Here is a 21,431-nt window from a genome sequence, read left to right on the forward strand (position 1 = left end):
TATGTTTGAGTTTCATTAAAATTCAATTTCCTTTAATCTGTAACCTATTTTAAACTCCTTTATGAGTTTAAACACCTCCCATTAACGACAGAAGGGAGATAGGGTAGATAGACTGAACTACAAAAAAGTGCTTTTTGTAAAAGGTCCCTCAATAAAAAATAAAGTGAAAAAGAAAATATGATAGAAGCATATGCAATTTTGTAAATATAATTATACATAATTTGTCATCTAAAACTACTATGAATTGTATTATTCTAAAATCCTCTCCCACAGTATAACACATATTTTTAAAACCAACATTTATTGAGGACTTATGTGTTAAGCAGTTTAAGTATATCTTCCTCTTTAAAACTCAAGTTTGATGAATGTCTTATTAAAATGTGTATATATGTCAAACAGGTGATCTAACTTCTCTGATTTGCTTCCATAAATAACTTTACACTTAGACATAGCAGGGAAGGATGCAAACTCAGGTGCGATTTTCTAACAACCATGAGCTGGGAGCATGGCTTACGTGGTAGAATAACTACCTAGAAAGCACAAGGCCCTGAGTTCAAATCCCAGTATTCCCATAACAATAAAAAGAAATAGGTAAGAAAATGATGGAACTAGAACAAATCATGCTAAGTGAGACAAGCCAGAGAGAAAGAGAGACAGTCTCCCTGACATGTGGGTGTTAGAATTAAAATGCAATGAGATAGAACAAAGTAAACAGGTCTCAAGATATCAAAATAGAGTAAAAATAAAGAAGAGGACAGAGAATGAGTGGAAAGTGCATGAGAATAGTAATAGTAACAACAATAATAATATAGCAGAGGGGACCATGGCTACACTAGACACTGATGAAAGGGAACTAAGTAACTTATGGGTGGGAATGGGGAAGGAAGGAATGAGTGAAGGAGGGAACAGATGTTGTTAAACAAAAGGAACATAATGTACATATCATCATCCAAAATGGAGAAAATGATTTTATTGTTAAAGTTCATAGACTTCGTAAGCTATATAGAGTAGAATGATAATTTTCATCATTGTGAAAATGTATACTGTGATATATGTAAAAACTTAAACCCCAGTAAAAGTTTAACAAAAAGAAATAGCTAGTAATGATTATTTTCTGAGTGCTCACTATGTTGGCAGACATAGCCTACATCCTTGACCTGTGAGAACACCATTTGCAGAGGAAGAAATTGAGGTGTTGATGACAATGTAAGTTTCCCCAGGCTACACAGAAGTTTTAGAGCTCACAGGTGAATCTGAACAGATCCTACACTCTTAGCTGCTGCAATATGTGCATTACAGTTTCTTTAGTATTTTAATACTTCTGAGGAAGAATTTTATAAACTTCAGTATATTACAGAAATTACTGCATTTTAACCTAGTAAATGGTGATTGTAGAAAAGCAAAGTACTGTTGTTATTATGTTTAAAAAAAAGTTACTGAAATAAGAAAAAGAACCAGGAATTTTCTTTTTTTCACACTAACTTACAAGTTTCCATTTTAAACAGTAACAATATTCTTCCCTATGCAACCAGAGACAGTAGGGGTTGACTTTAAAAGTCAGTTATGGGTAACTTTAGAAAATAACATATACTGTTTTAATAATTTCATCTTGACTTTCAATGTGTAAAGTCTGAATATAACTATAATGAAGGTACTGCCTACTACTTCCAAATTGTATTTGAAACATACCTACACACTTTAAAAAATGTTTTCCGCCATTTTTGTAGTTATTGTCCTGGGGCTTGAACTCAGAGGCTGGTACTACTGTCTATGAGCTTTTTTGCTAAAGGCTGACATTCTAACACTTGAGTTACAGTTCTACTTTCAGCTTTTCCAGTAGTTAATGGAGATAAAAGTTTCACAGACTTTCCTGCCCTGGCTGGCTTCAAATCATGATCACAGATCTTAAGGCCTCTTGAGTAGCTAAGATTACAGACATGGACCACTGACGATCTGTTTTGTTTTTGAGACAGGATTTCACTATGTAGCTAGCTGGCCTTGAATTCAAGATCTTCCTGCTTCAGCTTCCAAATGCTGGGATTTCAGGTCTAATTCACTATACCTGACCCTTACAAGTGCTTTTAAGGTACAGATATTATTTCCTAGTCTATTATAGACATGTTATAGATCCTGATTTAGCAGCAATTTTTGTCCATTTATATTTGAGGCCCAGTTTTCACAGAAACAAGTGTCTATTTTGAAATCCATTCATAAGCAGTAACATATCCAGTAAAATTATACAACCGAAATAACAAATACAAGTGGCATAAACTGGTTCGGAGACTAGAATGTGGCTATTGGCAGACATGCCATGCTTTTGCAAAGTGCACAATTGTGACAGCCTGGAACTGCAAACTGGTTGGCAATCTTCAAAGGCTAGTAGCATGGAGCTGTGATTTATAGAGGGGAATACTGATCACAGGAACACATTGCTCTGTCAGTCAGAACTTACACAAAGTTAAACTCAGGAAAGAGGTCATTCAGTCATTCAGCAAATATTATTTAGTACAACTTACTATGTGTTGAGCATGGTTCTAGGTAGTAGGGAAATAGCAGTAAACAAGAGACCAAGTCTATGACTTTATGTTCTATCAGGTAGAATGTGGGCAGGAAAAAGCTAGAAAAACAAATAAAAATTTATTGTATCAGATTGTGTTTAGAGAGACAAAGAGAAGTAAAGGAAGGTTAGGATTCACTGTAATGTAGATCTAGGTGATAAAGGTTCTCTTTTTCTTTCTGCAATCCCTCAAGGAACATTATCTCTGCACCTAAAAGTCCTGTGACAGCTCTGCTGGACCACGGGATGGTCCATGTCATTTAATTCTAATCCTTCTTTCCTTCCTCTGTCCTCTACTTCCTTCCTTCTTTCCTTTTGTTCTCTCTCTCTCTCTCTCTCTCTTTCTCTGTGTGTGTGTGTGCGTGTATGCGTGCATGTGTGCATATGTGTTGGTCCTGAAGCTTGAACTCAGGGCCTGGGCACTGCCTCTGCACAGCTCCACTTCCAGCAGTTTTGTTTTGGTGGTTAATTGGAGAAAAGAGTTTACTACTTGAGCTGGCTTCAAACAGTAGTCATCAGATCTCAGACTCTTGAGCAACTAGGATTATAGGTATGAGTCATCAGGGCCTGGCAGTCTTTCCAAGTCTTTATCTCTAATCAAACATAAAAAGAAAATAGAGCTAAAATACACAAACATTTTGCAGGGAAAAGTACAGAAGCCAAACTGAGGGCTTGAGGTTGAAGAAGAAATACTACTTATAGCTTTTTTGTCAGTTTGAATTATGTGTAAATGCTGTGTAATATTGTTTTCTGAAATATTCTTTGAATGTTCTATGTTTTCCCACACTTCTTCACAGGGAGAAATAATATGGGAGGAAAATGTGATTTTAGGAGGCTCTCTGAGTCATTTTCTCACTACACAAATTTCAACAAACTTACTTTTGGCCAGATAATTACATTAACTCTAAATAGTACTTGCTATGAGGTAATGGCTAGCTATTCAAAAAGAAAAACACAACTTTAATCAACAGAGACCCCCACCATCAGTCCTATTTGGTCTTATAAAATAATTTTTAGGGGCTGGGAATATGGCCTAAAATATATACATGAAGCCCTAGGTTTGATTCCTCAGCACCACATATATAGAAAAGGCCAGAAGTGGAGCTGTGGCTCAAGAGGCAGAGTGCTAGCCTTGAGCAAAAAGAAGCCAGGGGCAGTGCTCAGGCCCTCAGCTCAAGCTCTAGGACTGGCAAAAAAAAAAAAAAAAAAAAAAAAAACAATAAAAAATAAAAAAATTACAAATAGCACAAGCCTAGAGAATAATTAAATTGATAGAATTAAAAATTTATCTATAATAACTCATTATTTGAATTTTAAAACTATCTTTGTACCTAAAAACCTCTGGTAAAATACTGCTTTTTTTTTCTCCCCCAAATGTTGTATTTTGGCAATCATCATAACAAATGCTACTGTAAGTTTAGCAGGGGCTTCTATTTCAGCTCAAGTTTCAAATTTGGGACACAAACAGCTTTAACAGATATACCATTGTATTTGTTATCAGTGGATTACAGAACCATCTTCAAGGCTGGAGGTCAAGAAGCCTTCTAATTGTAGAGAAAGTTATGAGGAGCACAATATTTCTATTTCCAGATGGAGAGTTACTGTGCTTTACGGAATAAAACTTACACTAAAATATCATTTTGTTGGGTGCAGGTGGCTCATGCTTGTAATCCTAGTTACTCAGGGCGTCTGAGATCTGAGGATGGCTGTTCAAAGCCATTTTAGGCAGGAAAGTCCATGAGTCTCTTATTTACAATTAACCACCAAAAGGCCACAAGTGGAGCTGTGGTTCAAAGGATAGAGAGCATTATCCTTGAGCCAAAAAACCCTCAGGGACAGCACCAGCACTCAGGCCCTGAGCAAAACCCCTAGAACTAGCCCCAACCCCCCCAAAAAAAGAGAAAAGAAAAATGTAATTTCTATTTACCTCTTAGATAAATAATAAACATTTAAACACAAGCTTGAAGTGTGTTACAAATAAGATTTATTAAAGAAGATTAAAAGAAGCCTCTTATTTTTATGTGCTGCTTCTCCACCGTTTTTTCCTCATTCTAAGACTTTTTTTTAATCTGAAAGTATAAAGAACAATTGTTTTGTAAAACCTACACCTTTGATTAAAGTTATATAAGACTACTGCACTTTATTAGCTGTAATTCACAGGGAATAAGCATGCAATGTACCTTTAAAGAAATTAAGGTAATTGCTCGACATCACAGAGGCAGGCAGCTAACTATAATATGTTCCTTTTGTCTCGTACCAAAATCAAAGAGATAATGATTTGTTCATCTGAAATTCAACTCTTACTTTCCATTGAGTTAGAGTGGTGTGGAAAACCCTAAGCTAGCTCTCATCATGACACTTACATATTATGTGCCCATAAGCACACACATGACATCTTTAGTTAGAAGTCAAGTGTTTCAAACCAATTGCAGTGACTATTACTTAGGGAAAACATATTGAACAATTAAGTTTTAGAAGGTTAAATTCATAAATTCCAACCTATATTATAGACTTTTAACTTACAGTCTATGCCTTTCCTTTCTTCTTTCTCTTTTCTTTCTTCCTTTCCTCTCGTTCTCTCTTGCTGTCTTTCCTTTCCCCCTTCCTTTCTCCTTTCTTTTTCCCTTCCCTTCCCTTCCCTTTCCATGTAAAATTCAACTGTAACTACTGAGTAGCTGCTAAGGGCAAATTATTATGCTCTGGACACTGCGATGCAGTCACAAAGTAAGAAAGAAAATGATATAAAAGATGCAGGAAGAGGATACAAATAGGGAATGCAGTAACATGAAAACTACATATGAAATGAGGAAGAAATTACTTCTTGCCTTGAGGAAATATCTGGCAAAGGACTGGTGAATGCCTGGGCTGCGTTTTAAAGAACGAGTAGAGGGCTGGGAATATGGCCTAGTGGCAAGAGTGCTTGCTTACTACACATGAAGCTCTTGGTTCGATTCCCCAGCACCACATATATGGAAAACGGCCAGAAGGGGCGCTGTGGCTCAGGTGGCAGAGTGCTAGCCTTGAGCCGGAAGAAGCCAGGGAAGGTGCTCAAGCCCTGAGTCCAAGGCCCAGGACTGGCCAAGGGAAAAAAAAAAAAAAAAAGAACAAGATGTCTTCAGGACTTGACACTGGTATAGCTCACAAAGAATAAGACCAGACTAGAGGTGGGTGGGATGCAGGCCAGTGTGGCCACAGGACCAGAGGAGGAAGGAATTGGGGTAAGGTCCTGCTGCGTTCTAAGGAAGCCATGTAAACTTATATCTGTGCTTCTCAAAGTGTCACACAGGCAAGAACTGCATGATGGCTCCTGCCAGACAGCAAAATGAAGACACTGAGGTAGGGCCCACCACCTCTGTCCATCCAACCTGCCTGTGATGTTTACATGGCTGAAGTTGAAGAAATTTCTGCCCTTAACTTAGATTTTTCTTGCCCATCAGTGACCTGAAACTTGATTAACTGTCTTGAATAATTTTCCTCCTCTCTCGGGGAGAAAGAAGACACTAAAAACAGAGTGAATTTTCATTCCGTTTTCTGATTCAGTTATCAGATACTTAAATACTTAGATTGTAGAGCCTGAAAATGCTACTTACTAGAATGAGTAGTAGTAGTTTTGATTAACTTATTGAAGTGTGGGCACAAGGAAAGGTATAAGCTAAAGGTGGCAAAAATCAGTTATGCTTGAGAGATTAGCATGATAGTGGCATAAAGGATATTTCTGGCAGAAATAGGGAAAGAAGCTAAAGAAAAGATAATAAATAAGACATTGCAAAAGGCCATATATGTCCAACTGCATCTCTATGAAATGCCCAGAGTAAGCAAATCTATAGAAATAGAAAGGAGATGAGTGGTTACCAGGGGATGGGGAAAGGAGAAATGAAAAGTGATTGCTAATATAACTATAGGGTTTCTTCCTGGGTGGGTGAAAATGCTCTGAAACCAGATAGTATTGAAGAGTGCACAACCTGTAAGTAAACTAAATGTTCCTAAGTTGTATTCCTTCAAAGTTTGAATTCTGTTATGTGAATTTTTTTTTGGTTGTTGTTGTTGGCTGTGGGGCTTGAACTCAGGGCCTGGGTGCTGGCCCTGGGCTTCTCTGTGCTCAAGACTAGTACTCTACCACTTGAACCACTGCACCACTTCTGGGTTTTGAGTAATGAATTGGAGATAAGAGTCTCAGAGGGACTTTTCTGCCTGGTCTGGCTTCAACTGTGTTCTTTAGATCTCAGTCTTCTGAGTAGCTAGAATTATGGGCATGAGTCACTGGTGCCTAACTATGAATATAATTTTAATAAAATTATTAGTAACACCTATCACTCTCCCATAAAAACAAAACCTTCAAGTTAGTAAGCTTATGCAGATAACCAGACAAGCAAAGTTCCCAGGTATCTACAAAATACACTGCGGTCATTTATAATAATTTCATTTATATTTGTTACTTAGAATAGTCCAATTCATAAAGGCTACCAGGACCTGAACCAGGAGAGGAATGTCTAATGTTTAAAGTTTCTTTCTTTGTCAGATGACAAAATTCTAGAACTGGATTGTAGCAACAGTTGCACAATTTTTGAACATATTTAACTTTACCAACTTACATGCTTAAAAAGGAAAATAATGCTTATGCGAATTTTACTACAGTAATTCTTTTTAAAAATCAAAAGTTAAACAAATACAACAAGGGCACTAGTGGAGACCCACTAAATGGGAGACACTAGAAGTATGGTTTGACCGGCAGTATTTTCTGCAAAGCTTTCCAGATAATGCAGAGGTTCAGCCCCATTAAGAACTGCCTATGTCTACCTGACCTAGAGAAGGGATAGAAAAACAGGACGTAAGATATCACAAGAAATGTACACACTGCCCTACTATGTAACTGTACCCTTTTTGCACAACACCTTGTAAAAAAAATTGTGTTCAATTAATAAACAACAACAACAAAAAAAAGAACTGCCACTTGGCCGCCTTTTTGGCTGAACCATCCTGGAATCACAAATCTTTCTTTCTAGCCTCAAGGTTCTCACCTCAAAATCCAGCCATTGCTGGGAGTTGAAAAACAAAGATGAACTCATCCATTTCTCTGCCCCATCACCAAAATGTCCTACCTACAAGATGTTCTACTGAACATCTTCTCTGGACTTCTGTATTCTCCTTTTCACACCATCTTAAGGTGACGTTTGTCTTCCAAATATTCCAAGTCTCCCTGATTATGACTCACCACTGCTTGTATTTCATCTCTCATTTGGATTTTCCAACATGAGTCTCCTTGCTTTCTGATCATTTCCTTGCTTGGCTTCTTTAGTGATTCAATTCCCTCAGAAAGGAACCCTACGTTTCCTCAAAAGTCAACCAAAGCAGTTCATGATACCACTCTTACCTGTGTCTATAGGCTCATCGCCTGTCCTTGGTGTTGGCCAAACCTGTAAACGACAGGGTCTTTTTTCATCTATTCCTCAGTCTCTGGTTTGTCCTTTACAAAAGAAGACAGAGATCTTTCCTCTTCCCGTTAAACTCTCCCTTATCTCCTAAAATCAACTCTAATAATTTTCCCACCCCTAAGTTAAGCTGTCCATCTGTGTCAGAGCTTACATATAACTCTATCATTAACAATACTTATCATAATTATCTGTGTTTCTTTTTCTGCTTTTTAAGACACAGAAGCTAAGTATTTTTCTTTGTTTTAAAGTTCTAGGCCCTTATCAGGCTGCCTGATATTTGAATAGTTAAGATTTGTGAAATAAATTCCTTCACAGACTGCTAGAATTTAAATAAAACTATTTCACCCAAACAGGTAACATTATTGAACATTTCTAATGTCACCTCTAAATACCTACGTCTTAAAGTTTGACTCACAACTGACTCAGAATTATTATCATTCTCCAAAACACATCTAAGGTCAGCAGCACTACTGCTAAAGGTGGGACTGAATGTTTGCTGTCTAACTCTAGACTTGCCTACTTTAAATGCTTTACAGCCCCCATGCTGCCTTGTCACCCCGTGCTCTACTACTCTCCTCTTCTAGGGTTCACCTCATCTCCTCAAATAAACCTTTGTTTCCAGCAATTTTTCTCTAGGATGTTTTTGAAAGTTTTGATATTAACCTATATGAAAGTATTAGCATTGTTAGTCTTCAGAGCTAGCCTATGTGACACAAGGAAGAATACAGAAGCTTGCATTCAAGCTGAAAAAAATTAAGTGTATGAAATTCTAAGTAAGAGAAACCAAGATGCCAGTTGTTTGAGTGAAAATATCCAGGGGTGTTTAGCTGGTTGCAAGCTGAATATGATTTAACCAATTTACTTGATGCTACGTATTAAATTTACTTTTAGACTGCAAGAACAAAAGCAAAATTAGAACTCTGTGATTCAGATCAAAATATGAGGGTCTGTGCTGAGATCCAGAAGATTCTAATAGGTTCATGGAGAAATTAGCCAGCCATACACACATGGCACTGGCTACCAAACTGAAGGTGCCTTGACAACATTATAACCAAGTTCATTAGGAAATTACATTTCAAGGTTGAGTTCCAATTGTCTTGAGGTTACCTAGGGAGAGCTAAAATAATCAGAAAGTGATGTGAGATCAAACCAGAAAGGGCAAAAGGAGCCTTAAAACCCTGCAGGGAACTATTAATAATTCAACACTGGTTAATTCATATAAACATATATCCCAATGTATTACTCAAAAGAAAGATATAAGGAAATATGATAGGATTTAAATTGGTCTTCTAATTTAAAGAAATACAAGACTCTGCATCTCATAGACCTTGGCATATGTTGCACAGTCTCACACAGATATGCTCTGTTCTGAACTGAAAAATGCCTGCCTCAGACCTTTCTGAGGACATGCAAACAGCTACTCCATGGAAGGCAACTTTTATCAAGCTTCTTACTTGAAAGAACAATCACCAGACCCTGAGAATTGCTCCTCACAGATGTCTGTGGCAGGCATCCAGTCTGCCCAGGGGCCCTTGGGGGCTGCTGCAAACAAAAGTTCTATCCAAAGACAAAAAGGTGAATAGTTGGGTCAAAGGCACTCTTTGTCTTTGGGAAGTAGAAGAAAATTGTTCAGGAGGGGATGAGGCTAAAAAGATACTTAAGAAGAAACCACCACCAGATAAATAAACATTTAAGGAGCCACCTATGAGCGGGAGTTAGGAGGCCACAAAGATAATGGGAATGGGAAAGGCTTGAGTGGAGGGCAGAACCAAGGCAGAGAAGCAGACAGAGGGCATCTGTGTCACCACAGCCACACACACACAGTGGTTCTCAAGCTCGGCAGCTTGTACATCCTCTTATCTGCACAGTTCTTCTGGATCTCAGTAGTTAGGCACTCTCACACACACTCAAATGCATTCAAAGCATTTTGATCTGGGGGGTGCAGATGAAACTCTATGTCTGCCCCTTTCCACAGCTGATCTAGTTAAATTAACTTCATCTCCTAACTTGGCCTTAGGGTTACTGAACCTGTAGATTACAAAGGACTTTCAAGGTATTCCTTGTTTTTATCATTCACTAGCTGGGCAACTTTGGGGAAAGTGTTAACTTTTGTGAGCCTCTGTTTCCATGCCTGAGATACTTGGAAATAATATTTATTTCACAAGTTTGTATACAAGAGATAAAAGTGTATATTGTAATCTAGTTAGTAAAGATAAGGATAAGAATTTTTTTATGCTTTTTTAAACTGAGTGGTTAACCTAAGCTTCACTGGATAACCTTATCTTTCATTTTAAAGAAATAAACCACTTTTCATCTAGTGATAAGCAAAAAAAGGTGAGACAAGCAGTGCCTTGTGAAGGTCCACCCAGCCCTAATGATTATTCAAGTCTATTGATCCTGAGAAATGATGTTCGATGGAACACAATGCATGTGATGATAAGTGAAGACTAGAGCAGAATAAACTTAGAGAAAAGAAAAAGGTGGAAGGTAGTGGTAACTAGACAATTAACAGACCAGTTAAACTAAATAGTGTGTTGGTATAGGGATCTATCTATATTTAGTCTAATTTTAGACTGAGAATTTAATCCACAACAGATTTATATTTAATTAAGACTGAGTTAAATGTAGTTTATTTAGCTAAAGGTAAAGCAGCAATTCTTGAGAACCAAATACATACAAACCTGTTTTTGTTTTTTTCTCTACTGAATGCACTAAAATGATAGAAAATACATTTAAAGGCATTTGGCTCAATGCAAAGAAAGTGCTAAAATAAAATTTCCTTCTCATAAAGTTCAGATAACAGTTGCTCTCTTTCCTTATGCACTGTAAACTGGTAAGTCCACATCCTAAATTTAAAATGTTTGAGTCCTATATGAAACTTTGTAAATGTGTTCTATATACTATTGTCTACAATAAACAGTAAGTATTATACACAAAAGAGATAAGAGTGATAATATGTAGATGGAATATAGGCTTCAAACAAATTAGCTGCCTTTATAATTGGGATTATTATCAGAAACACTTGGCACATTTTAAGTGGTCCATAAATAACACTCTCCATTTGAATAGGAAGATGTTGCCTCCTTCTTCCTGCTCTCATATTGTATTTAACAAGTATCCATTTTGCAGTCTATCTAGGGCAACATTTACTTTCACATCTGTCTTTTTTAAGATTCCCTGCAGGTGTAGTATTGAAGTACTATGTAGTATTCTTAAGCACAAGACAGTTGTGATGTGCTTATGGAGAAAATACACATAAGTTTGCTTAGACATGAGCTGGTGCTCTAATGGGCATGAGTTCAAGGTTAATGAAACAATGCTATATAGTAAATAAGGTGTTTATACCACCCAGAAACACACATAGGTAGAGTACACAATGACTGGAAGTGCTGCAGTCATTAAATGTTACTAGAAGATAACAGAATCTTAGCCAAGTATTCCCCCTAGGAGCCTAGTATTTGCAAAATTGGGGGTCTGTTTATAACTCCATAGACTATAGTTCCTGTAAATAACAAGAATATAGTTGTACTCTAAAGGCAAAAATATATGAGTAGCTGACAGTGTTTGAGGAATAAGGGAGAAGCACAGATCCAGACCACAAGAGAGACTTTTACATCCTACCAAGGAATGTAGACTTAACATGCTTCTAATCTGCAGTTACTGAGTCAGACTATGGGCTTTAGGAAGGGTCTATACCTTTCTTCTCTTTAGCATATCCTTGCTGTTCTTTGGTTTATGTGCCTATCTACAAAATACTACTACTTAATGCTTTCTTGCTTTCTTTATACATGCTGTCTTCTATGCTCTAAACAACATAGAACATAGAAATACCCTGTGAGTCATCAATTGTCTTGGTAGCCACATTAAATGTCAAAAGAAGGAGGTAAGCATGAATTTAGCAATATATTTTACTAAGCACATTACTGTACCACAAACATATTATCAGTTAAATATGTAATCAAATTTCTGAAGTTAACAATGATGTATTACACTTAAAAATAAACAACTCTGCCTTCAAACCTGGGCATACTTGTACTCAATTCTGACAAACCACATGCCAATTCCACTTGTGGCTAGTGGCTACCATTGGGTGGTAACACCTGGAGAACCTTGCAAGGTGCCTGGGGATCACCTTGCCAGCATTATCTTCAGAATCCGCTCCATCTACATGCCTCTGCTGTGTTCTCTGATTGGTGCTCTACCAACTCCCAGAGGGAGTCAGTTACCCTTCTGTTCCAGCGAGGTCTTACAATGAGCAGATGTTAACTGAGTAAGAGGAGTGAAGCATAAGAATGAAACTGAAATGGGTTAATTACACAGTTTAGAAAGAAGCTAACATATAAACATATATGAGGCCCATCACAGTACAAGTGATGATACTCTCTCTACTTTCCTACTGGCTTCCAAGAACCTAATAACAAAGATTTAGAGGGGTGGAACTTTTCTACCAAAAAAGTGACAAGTCACCTAGGAGTATATATATTTCTGCTGTGGGTTGAATATGTGTTGTACCCCTCTCCGTACCACCAGTTTAATCCCTAAAATCATATTAATGGAATTTGGATGTAGAATAACCTGACAATGGTATATAGAGGTCAGTCCTTTAGAAAGTGATGAGGTTTATACACCTCACGAGGGTACAGCCCCCATGGCTAAATCCTAATAGCTTTCTAAGGGAAAGACAGACCAGATACTCATTCAAACGTAGGTAACATTTTAGTTCTTGCATGTATACACAAGATGCCTTGTAGTACTTCAGGACTCCTCAACAAAAAAGTTGACACATGTTTCAGGCATAGCTGAAGTGGTAGTGTGCCTGCCTAGTAAACAAAAAGCTCTAAATTCAAATTATAGTTTCACCACCTCCAAAAATAAAAATTATCATCACAGACTGAAACAATAAGGTGGCCTGATATTGGCTTTGGACCACTGGAAGAATGCACCAAAATAATCTTTTCTTTATAAAGTTAGCTTTACCTTAAATATTTTGTTATAGGAGGAAAAAATGACAAATGCAACTTAAAATAACACAGTCTGCAAAGTACAGGAGATACTCATCTAAAAAAACATACAGATAATTCATCCCTAGGAAATTGGCATGGATGTAAAAGAAATTTTTATGAATATGAAGTTGGCAGTTTACAGTCTAGGATCTTAACTTGGAACCTCTGTAGTTTCTGTACTTCAGCCTGTAATCAGAACAATGCCTTCAGTAAAGGACATCAAGGTCTCCAGCTACCAAAACGAAGGAGAAGTGGTTAAATAAATACATACCATGCCTTTCAGAGTATTAACTACAGGGCTTCACATGGCAATGCATGTCACTTCACTGTCCTTTCTAAACCATCTATGTCAACTCTCCTTAATGTGCACTGTCAATCAACTGTGAGGTAATTTCCATGATAAATATTTCTTTGCAATGCTTTACTCCCAACGTATTTGAAATAAAACAGGAAGTAAAGATCATTAGAAGTACAAAACTTCAAAACAAAAATTAACCTTCCCACAGTTTTCCTCATCCCTATATTCACCCTAACATTCTACAATCAACCAGCAACTTCAATGCCTGTATTTTGATCCTACTCCACTACTTATTGGCTGTTTGGATTTGGATGAATTATTTTACCTAATCTGTGCTTCAGTTTCCTCAACTATAAGTAGATACAGAATAGTAAAACCTATAGTGCTGCAAGACTAAATGAATTAGAGAGCACCATTACCATCAGCATCACCATCACCACCATCACCGTGTGTGTGTGTGTGTGTGTGTGTGTGCGTGTGTGGTGCCAGCTGGTCCTAGGGTTTGAACTCAGGGTCAAGTCACTGTTCCTGAGCTTTTGTGCTCAAGACTAGTGCTGTGCCACTTGAGTCACAGTTCCATTTCTGTGAGATGAGTTTCGCTGCCTTTCTTGTTCAGGCTGGCTTCAAACCTGGATTCTCTGATTGCAGCTTCCTGAGTAGCTAGGATTAGAGTTATGAGCCACCAGGGCAGGGCCCAGGCAAAATTATATTTTTAATAAACATATATGTGACATGAAAACAAAATTTCCAATATTAAAACAGGAAATTAAAGTTTAGAAAGGCCAATTGGTAAACATTTTTTCAAGTTCTTTTTTGGTGCTAGTAGGGTTTGAACTCAGAGCCTTGCAACTTTTAGGCAAGCTCCCTACAACTTAAGCCATAACTCCAGAAGTTCTTATCTGAGATTTCAACATACAATTTGTCATCCAATTTGATGGAAGTCTAAAGATTTACAAAAACATGTCTTTTAAATGTATGTTTCATAATATGATTCTTCTATCCACTCTTAACCAATTAACTATTCTTTTGAGTTGGTATCTCAAATAATAAAACCAAATGTTTAGCTTCTAGCTCAATGTATATCTTCATTGTGACTGATTTTCTAGGAAGATTCAATTCACTGAAAGTCAAGGTTATACTAATCAGATTCGGTACTAGTGGATCACCACACCTGCAATCCTAGCTACGCAGGAGGCTGAAACCTGGATATCAAGTCCAGCCTGGACAAAAAAGTTCTTGAGACTCTATGTTCATTAATCAGCAAAAAACAGTGATAGTATGACAGGCCCTATAAACAAGCAAGCCAAGCAAGCTGGAGGTCTTAGGTTCAAATTACAGTATTGCCAAAAGAAAAAAAGAAAATTTCAATATTTGGTGTTTCTTACGAAGTCATTAATAAAACACAAATAGAAAAATGAATATCTTTACAATGAAAATTAATGTATGTTTATGTTGTCTTTGTGGCTGTTATCTTACCAGGAATAATAACCCTACATGTGTACTGTGAACTTGTTAAGAGTCATTGCTACAACCAAAACACATCAGAAATAACAAGCCTAGCCTCTCAAAGTCAAAGACCACAGTATTGTAAGAGAAATGGGTGAACAAGCAATCCTAAGCCTCTCCCAGCATTTCTGAATAGTAAATTTTAGAGTAAGTCTCTAAAGATACCCTAAAAATAAATGTTGTCTCTGACACTGCCTTTTTTACTTCATGAATTATATATTTCCATGACTTCCAAAGAATTAAACTGTGTTTATGTTTAGAATATTGTGTAATACTTTAATCCTGCCTGACCTTCCCCAAATTTTTACTTCTCAAAAAACACAAAGGTCTTCCCCTCCTATGAGAATGTTTAACTGAATTTCACAACACCAAATACTAAATTCACTATTAATTCCATTGTTTTTTACTCTATCTTATCTACAAATTAAAAATTGCTCCAAGAAACAAACCCCTCCAGCCAAACAAGATCAGACATAATTATAATATTTGTGGTTAATTATTGTGGCTCGAATTCTGAAGCATAGTGGGATTTTCAAGCTAGTCCTCTGGCTTGTTTAGATACCACCCCGAGATAAAAATTTCTGTCTTTTTAACTCTAGCAATGTGGACAGAATGCATCCTCATTCCCCATCCTCCATAAGGAAACAGGTTTGTAGATAATGCAGAATATTAATCTGCTTATGAAAGCCCTAGAAAGGCTTTAAGTCCTAGGAAGAATAACAGCATTATCAAGAACAGAAATGGGCTGAGGTATACCTCAGTGCTAGCACCTCTAGAGTGCTTGGCTAGCATGTGCAAGGCCCAGGAATTACTCCTCAGCACGATCCCTCCTCACCCCAAATATTTTTATAATAAAATAGTTTTAGGAGTAGAAATAAAATGAATATTTCTGCTATATACAAAGAAAACGTGAGCTAGTTTAAAATTGCCATCCAAGACTGTTTGTGTGAAAAGTCATGCCTAAAGTCATTAGGAAAATATATGCTCTGAATAGCCTAAGGGGGGAAAAGAAGATGCAGCATGACACTTACTGAAGTTGAGTTTCAATTAACTTGCCTTTGTTTCCCCAGTTTCACTAAGTTTTATAATGATAGTACATGCCACAAATACAACCCCACAAAACAAACAAAAACAAAAAACTCCACCTTCCTCGATCCCAAAATTCCACTCTCATTTGATGGAGTCACACCACAACATAAGTTAAAAAATCACAAACAAAGGAAACTAAAGCACAAATAATGCGACTTCAAAATTTTTATTACTCAAGATACTTAAAATTTGAGGCTAGAGTCTTTGAGACTGAAAGTTGTTAGCCTACTTTTAAAAGGAGGATATAGCTCTATAGTTTTTTTAAAAATCCAGAACCATAAGTTATTAGCTAGCTGCTTATTTAAACCAAGCTAATAACAGCTACCCTGAGTTCTAGTGAGTTTTGTTTTAAAGAAAATCCCATTTAATAAGACTAATGATTTATTAAACATATTGTACTAAGATATGGTTTGTAGGTATTATAAGGAAGGAAAATTTCCTGCACTTAGTATAATTAAAAATTATGTTTGAGTTGCTCTTAGCATCCTATATTGGAAAAGATCGCAAGAATTACTTCTTTTGTTAAACTGTCTACATAGTGCTTGAATAGCCTGATAGATTTCTAACCTACTCTAACTAACATCAACTTAAAAAAAAAATCAACTCTGACTTGAAAACATCCTCTACTTCAAGTTAAACATATATGCTCTAGAAGTTGAATGGAAAAAACTAACTAAATGAAATCTCAGGTAAACACTGTATAATAGTTAACCCTTTTCTGATCATGCTTACTATCTCTGACTTTTAAGTACATATACCTTCCAAGGTTAAGAGAAAGGTGCATCGCCACGAGGAAACGTAGGCAGGCACAGATGAACTGAATGTTGTTTAGTTTTCTGCAGGCCACAGCACAAGGATAAATCAGAGTTAGGTATTATACACGACAACATCAACAGAAGTCATCCAATGGAGGAAAAAAAATGAGCTACTTATTACCTAAACAAATATTTCAAATTCACTGCAAGCATCTTTAAGCTTGAAATTACAAAAGAACAATGAAAATAGTTACAGAGATACAAATCTACAGCTTACAGTTATTTTTTCCTTAGAAATTAAGGCAAGCAACAATTAAGATTCTCCTGAATTTTAGAAAATATTCACCAAATACTTCCTAAAAACAAGCAAGACACTATAGTTGGCCACACCAAAAAAAAAAAAAAAAAAAAGCAAGTAATCTTTAAGCACTAAACAAACACAAAAGAATTAAGGACCACAGAATCAATTTGGGTCACATTGTATCTATTTGTTCCTAAGAACATTATCACTGCCTGGTTGTCATGCTCTGTTCTCCCTTCAACAACGTACATCCAATCCACAAGCACACAGAATTCCAAGAACATTATCAAATATTGTCAGAGCACTTCTGAAACACACCTTGTAATTGTCCACAGCCTCCGCAGTTCAAATCAGAGCTCAGCAGGTCTCTTTATCTTCACCAGTGATGCAAATACAAATACCATACATCACTCTTCAAAACAAACCCAAACCCCCACAATTAGCAATAAATGCATTGCCTGAGAGAGATAAATCTCCTCTATTAACCCAAGCCCACATTATGTCTTGATGTAAACCTAAGCACATGCTGAGCACCCTGCCGCTCCACTCAGCTCCTCTATCGTCTGTTCCTAACGATAGCTGACAAACTAGCCACACAAATCCTTTTTTAGCTGCTGATCAGACAGATCCCCCTTTGACAATCCAGCATGGTGGAACACTCGAAAATTCCTCTTGCTTCTATTCTATCGCTTGCTCTAAAAACTGGTTTCCTTTTCATTGAGATAATAGCTTTTTCTGCAGTCACATGACCCACAAGCTACATTAGCAGAGCTTTATGATAATAGACTGAGTAAGCCTCCCCCCCCTTTGCTATTAAGGGGATGTCTTTTTCCTCTCTTCCTTTCTCTCTCCTCTCTCTTACACACACACATACACACACACACACACCTTAATCTCTTATTCATATAAACACACATGTACATGTACATGCACACATGCACTTACATATACTTCCAAAATTATGTCCTTTTCTTTAAATGCTTTATAAGCAAAAGGCAACCCTTAAAATGAAAATAGTATCTAGAGCTGATGCAAAAAATAACTGCTCAAAACAGACATTCTGATGCCCAGTGTTCCTTTCACTGGATGCAGCACACTGACCTCGAACCCTCTTTAGGAACAGTAAAAACCAAGTGTGCCTGCCAGAAGGAAAATCCGTGCTCCCCTTCTCTCTTGTGTTTTGCCCACAGTGATATAAGTGAGACAAATTTGGCATAATGAAGGCTTTGGAGACATTATAGATACTCACGCGCTGGGAACTAATTCACTGTATTAGTAAAAACACATATAAACACATATTTAACACCAAAATATACTCTTATTACAATTTTATTCTCAGCAAGTAATTTATAAATTGTTCCAAGGAAAAGAAAAACCCACTTCCATTACTAAAACAGAACTAATAATTTAAAAAAATCCTTTGATGGGTCAATTTGATTTCTTTTGGAAAAACAACCAACTCTCAAAACATGTAATAGCACAGAGCCTGACAAATGGACACTGCTCCAGAAATTTTTTTTATTAATGTCCCTAATAACAAGTGGAAGCAGTAGACAAAGAGACAGAAGATTACATTATTTGCTTATTTCATTAATATTTAGCTGACACATAATTGTGCATATTTATGGTGTGCAATATATTTGATTCATGTACACATTGTATAATTAGTGCTATCCTGTTTCATATTAAAAACTGTTTTAATCCATTAACAAAGTGATTTTAGACAAACACTTAAAGGCAAGTTCAAGTTGTCAAAGATAGAGAAAAAGATGAGGGAAGGCGTTTCCCTGAAAGAACACCACAATATACAAGGGAAGAACACATACATTATATGACTGAAAGACAGAATTTTAATCCCAAATCAACAAACTATCATTTTATATTTATTTATAACTAGTTTCCTCAAGTCAAAAATTATAAACATAATAAATAATTTTAACATTTACCTCTCTAGATTTAATCAGGGTAATATATGTGTATACACACACATAAACATATATATTATTTCACATCTTCACCAGTAGTGTTCAGTGTAGTCATACTACACTCCAGAGCCTTTTCATCTTGCAGGGCTGAAACTTTAGATCCTCGTTTCCTCTCTCCCTAGCCCCTGGCAACCACCACCAGACCTTCTGTTTCTATAAATCTGACTGCTTAAAGTAAACTTTATATATAGTGAAGTCATATGGCACCTGTCCTTTTGTGGGTAGATATTGTAAAGAATAATTATTTTAATACCAGGAGATCAAAACAAAGAGTTTCTCACAAGATCAATTTACATAAATTGCATTATTCATAAGTAAATGAAGCCAAAGTTTTATTCTTAAAACCAGGAATTGCTACAGAAATTCCTAAACAGAATCACTATTACCTAAATATTAACCACAGATTAAAAAAAAAAACAAAACACCTTGTGATTGCTTAGAACTCAAAGAATCTGATAGTTCTAAATTCTTAAAATCTCAGTTTAATTATTTTAACCAGTCATCACATAAATAACTCTGATAGGATACAGTAGATGTTTACTAATTCTCTTTAGTCACTGAAGGGACCATGTCTACTCTGGAAAACAATTCTAAGAGCTAAGCACCTGAGATGACAGTGAGTTGTCAGGAATATAGGTTACCACAAGGGAGATAATAAATCATTTCAGATTAAGAAAACAAACTAATTTTTTCAAATGGTAGCTCATGGCAACATTTCATAACAAAACACCAGTGCACAATTCAGAAGATAATAAAAATAAAGAATCTTCTGCCATAAAGCAAGGAAACCTGAGGTGAACTTGCAAATCATTTCCATAGAGAGAGAGGTCACAGAAATTCAAACATTAATACCACATGTCCTTTCTTAACCACAATGGAGCTTCAGCAAATTTTCTCAGCCAGATATGGTAAACAGCAAAATACTCTGCATTTCTCTGATCAGATCAATCACAGTAAGAAAATGTCTCCTGCCAAAAACATCTAAGTAACATGTCTTGATCCAGATTCTTTTGCTTACACTTCAAGATGAATCGCTGATAGCAAATAGGTCCCTCTGTCATGTTTTCTGCTGGAATGCACAAATTGGTAAAATTGTCTAACTTTCCACCTGAATGTAGAAGGTGGCTACAACAGATTTAATCGTTCGTATTTTAAATCCTTTTCCACCCACAAAGAGTTTTTTAAGGGAATTAGGATAAATTGTAAAGTTGTTTACAGCTGTAACATTTATGATGTTGTTATGTATAATCAAGGTTCATTTCTAAATTGAAAAGGCTAGTAAGAATTCAGTGTTTAAGCTTTTAAACAGAGGGACAATTTCTATTCAGTACACAACACAGCTCTTAAGAGTCAAGCTCAAGACTTTAGATAAATGAATGCAGTGATGGAATCAGGGTTCCAATTAAGATGTAGTCTACTTTTGATTATTCTGTACAGTTCTCTGTGCCCCTTCTCCAGAAATCTCCACTCCCTTCATCAGCCAATAGTTAATATTAATATATGCTGGTTTTCTATTAGTAAAGATTAGTTGTGCTATTTTCTAAAAGTTAAAAAAATAGAATCATATGGTTATATTCATTGTTCTAACTTCTTTCAGAATAAAATTTCTGAGACCCAGCATGTTTCTGTGTATGCTAAGTCTGTTTCTTTTTGTCTCAAACAGGATTCCATTGTATGAATGTTATAGTTTGTTAATCCATTCTCCTGCTGATGGACACCTGAGCTATTTCCAACAAGGAGCTTGTAGCATAAGAATTCTAAAATAGGTCATCTAGATTCTCCACTCCTTGGTGCATACGTATATAAACTACAGGACCAAACATATGACTGATTTTCACCCAAGTGATTAGTTGATGTTACATGGCACAAAGGCTTTAAGTTGGGGAGGTAAAGAGTGAATTTGGGTAGAGTTACTCACCAGCTTTGTTAGTACTTTAGAGGGGTTGGGCTCTTTATAGACACCTGGGGGCAGGGATCACACCTTTCACCCCTCTGTCCCCAACTCAGAACTAATCCTGCTGTTACTGTTATACGGTCACAATACCTCTTTTTCCTTAAGTGAGGCATATGTATCAACATAAAAATTGCTTTCGAAGGGTCCACATGGCCTTGGAATTCATATATTGAATATATGATGATTGAGTATGTTACTTACCCTGTGTTTTAGGTCCTTATCTTTAAGGGGTGAGATGCTTATACTAACTACATTGTTATTGCAAAGAATTTATCAGTTATATGCAAAGCAACCACCTTAATACCTACAATATCATAATTAGTGATAATTATTGCTAGTTGGTTTTTAAAAAAAATTTAGTGCCAATACAGTACTGGAACTTTAATTCAAAATCAAAGTGCTGTCCTTCAGCTTTTTTACTTAAGGCAGGCACTCTACCACTTGAACCACAGCTTCACTTCTGGATTTCTGGTAGTTAATTGGAGTTACAGTCTCCTTGACATTCTTGCTCAGGCTTTGATCCTCAGATCTCAGCCTCCTGAGTAGCTAGG

At 36.5% G+C, this 21,431-nt stretch overlaps 1 protein-coding gene across 5 annotated transcripts in view; it reads right to left on the minus strand.

Annotated features, from left to right (window-relative positions):
* Positions 1–21,431, minus strand: part of Ncoa2 (nuclear receptor coactivator 2) — a 273,451-nt gene that overhangs the window by 102,849 nt on the left and 149,171 nt on the right. The window contains exon 3 of one of the 5 annotated variants that reach the window (XM_048358683.1): positions 17,260–17,353. The exons of the other annotated variants lie outside the window; for them this stretch is intronic. The gene's annotated coding sequence lies outside the window, so the exon portion shown is untranslated. The remainder of the gene's footprint in view (positions 1–17,259; positions 17,354–21,431) is intronic. 5 annotated transcript variants of the gene reach the window in all.

Source organism: Perognathus longimembris, chromosome 12 (genome assembly GCF_023159225.1).
Source record: "Perognathus longimembris pacificus isolate PPM17 chromosome 12, ASM2315922v1, whole genome shotgun sequence".
NCBI lineage: Eukaryota > Metazoa > Chordata > Mammalia > Rodentia > Heteromyidae > Perognathus > Perognathus longimembris.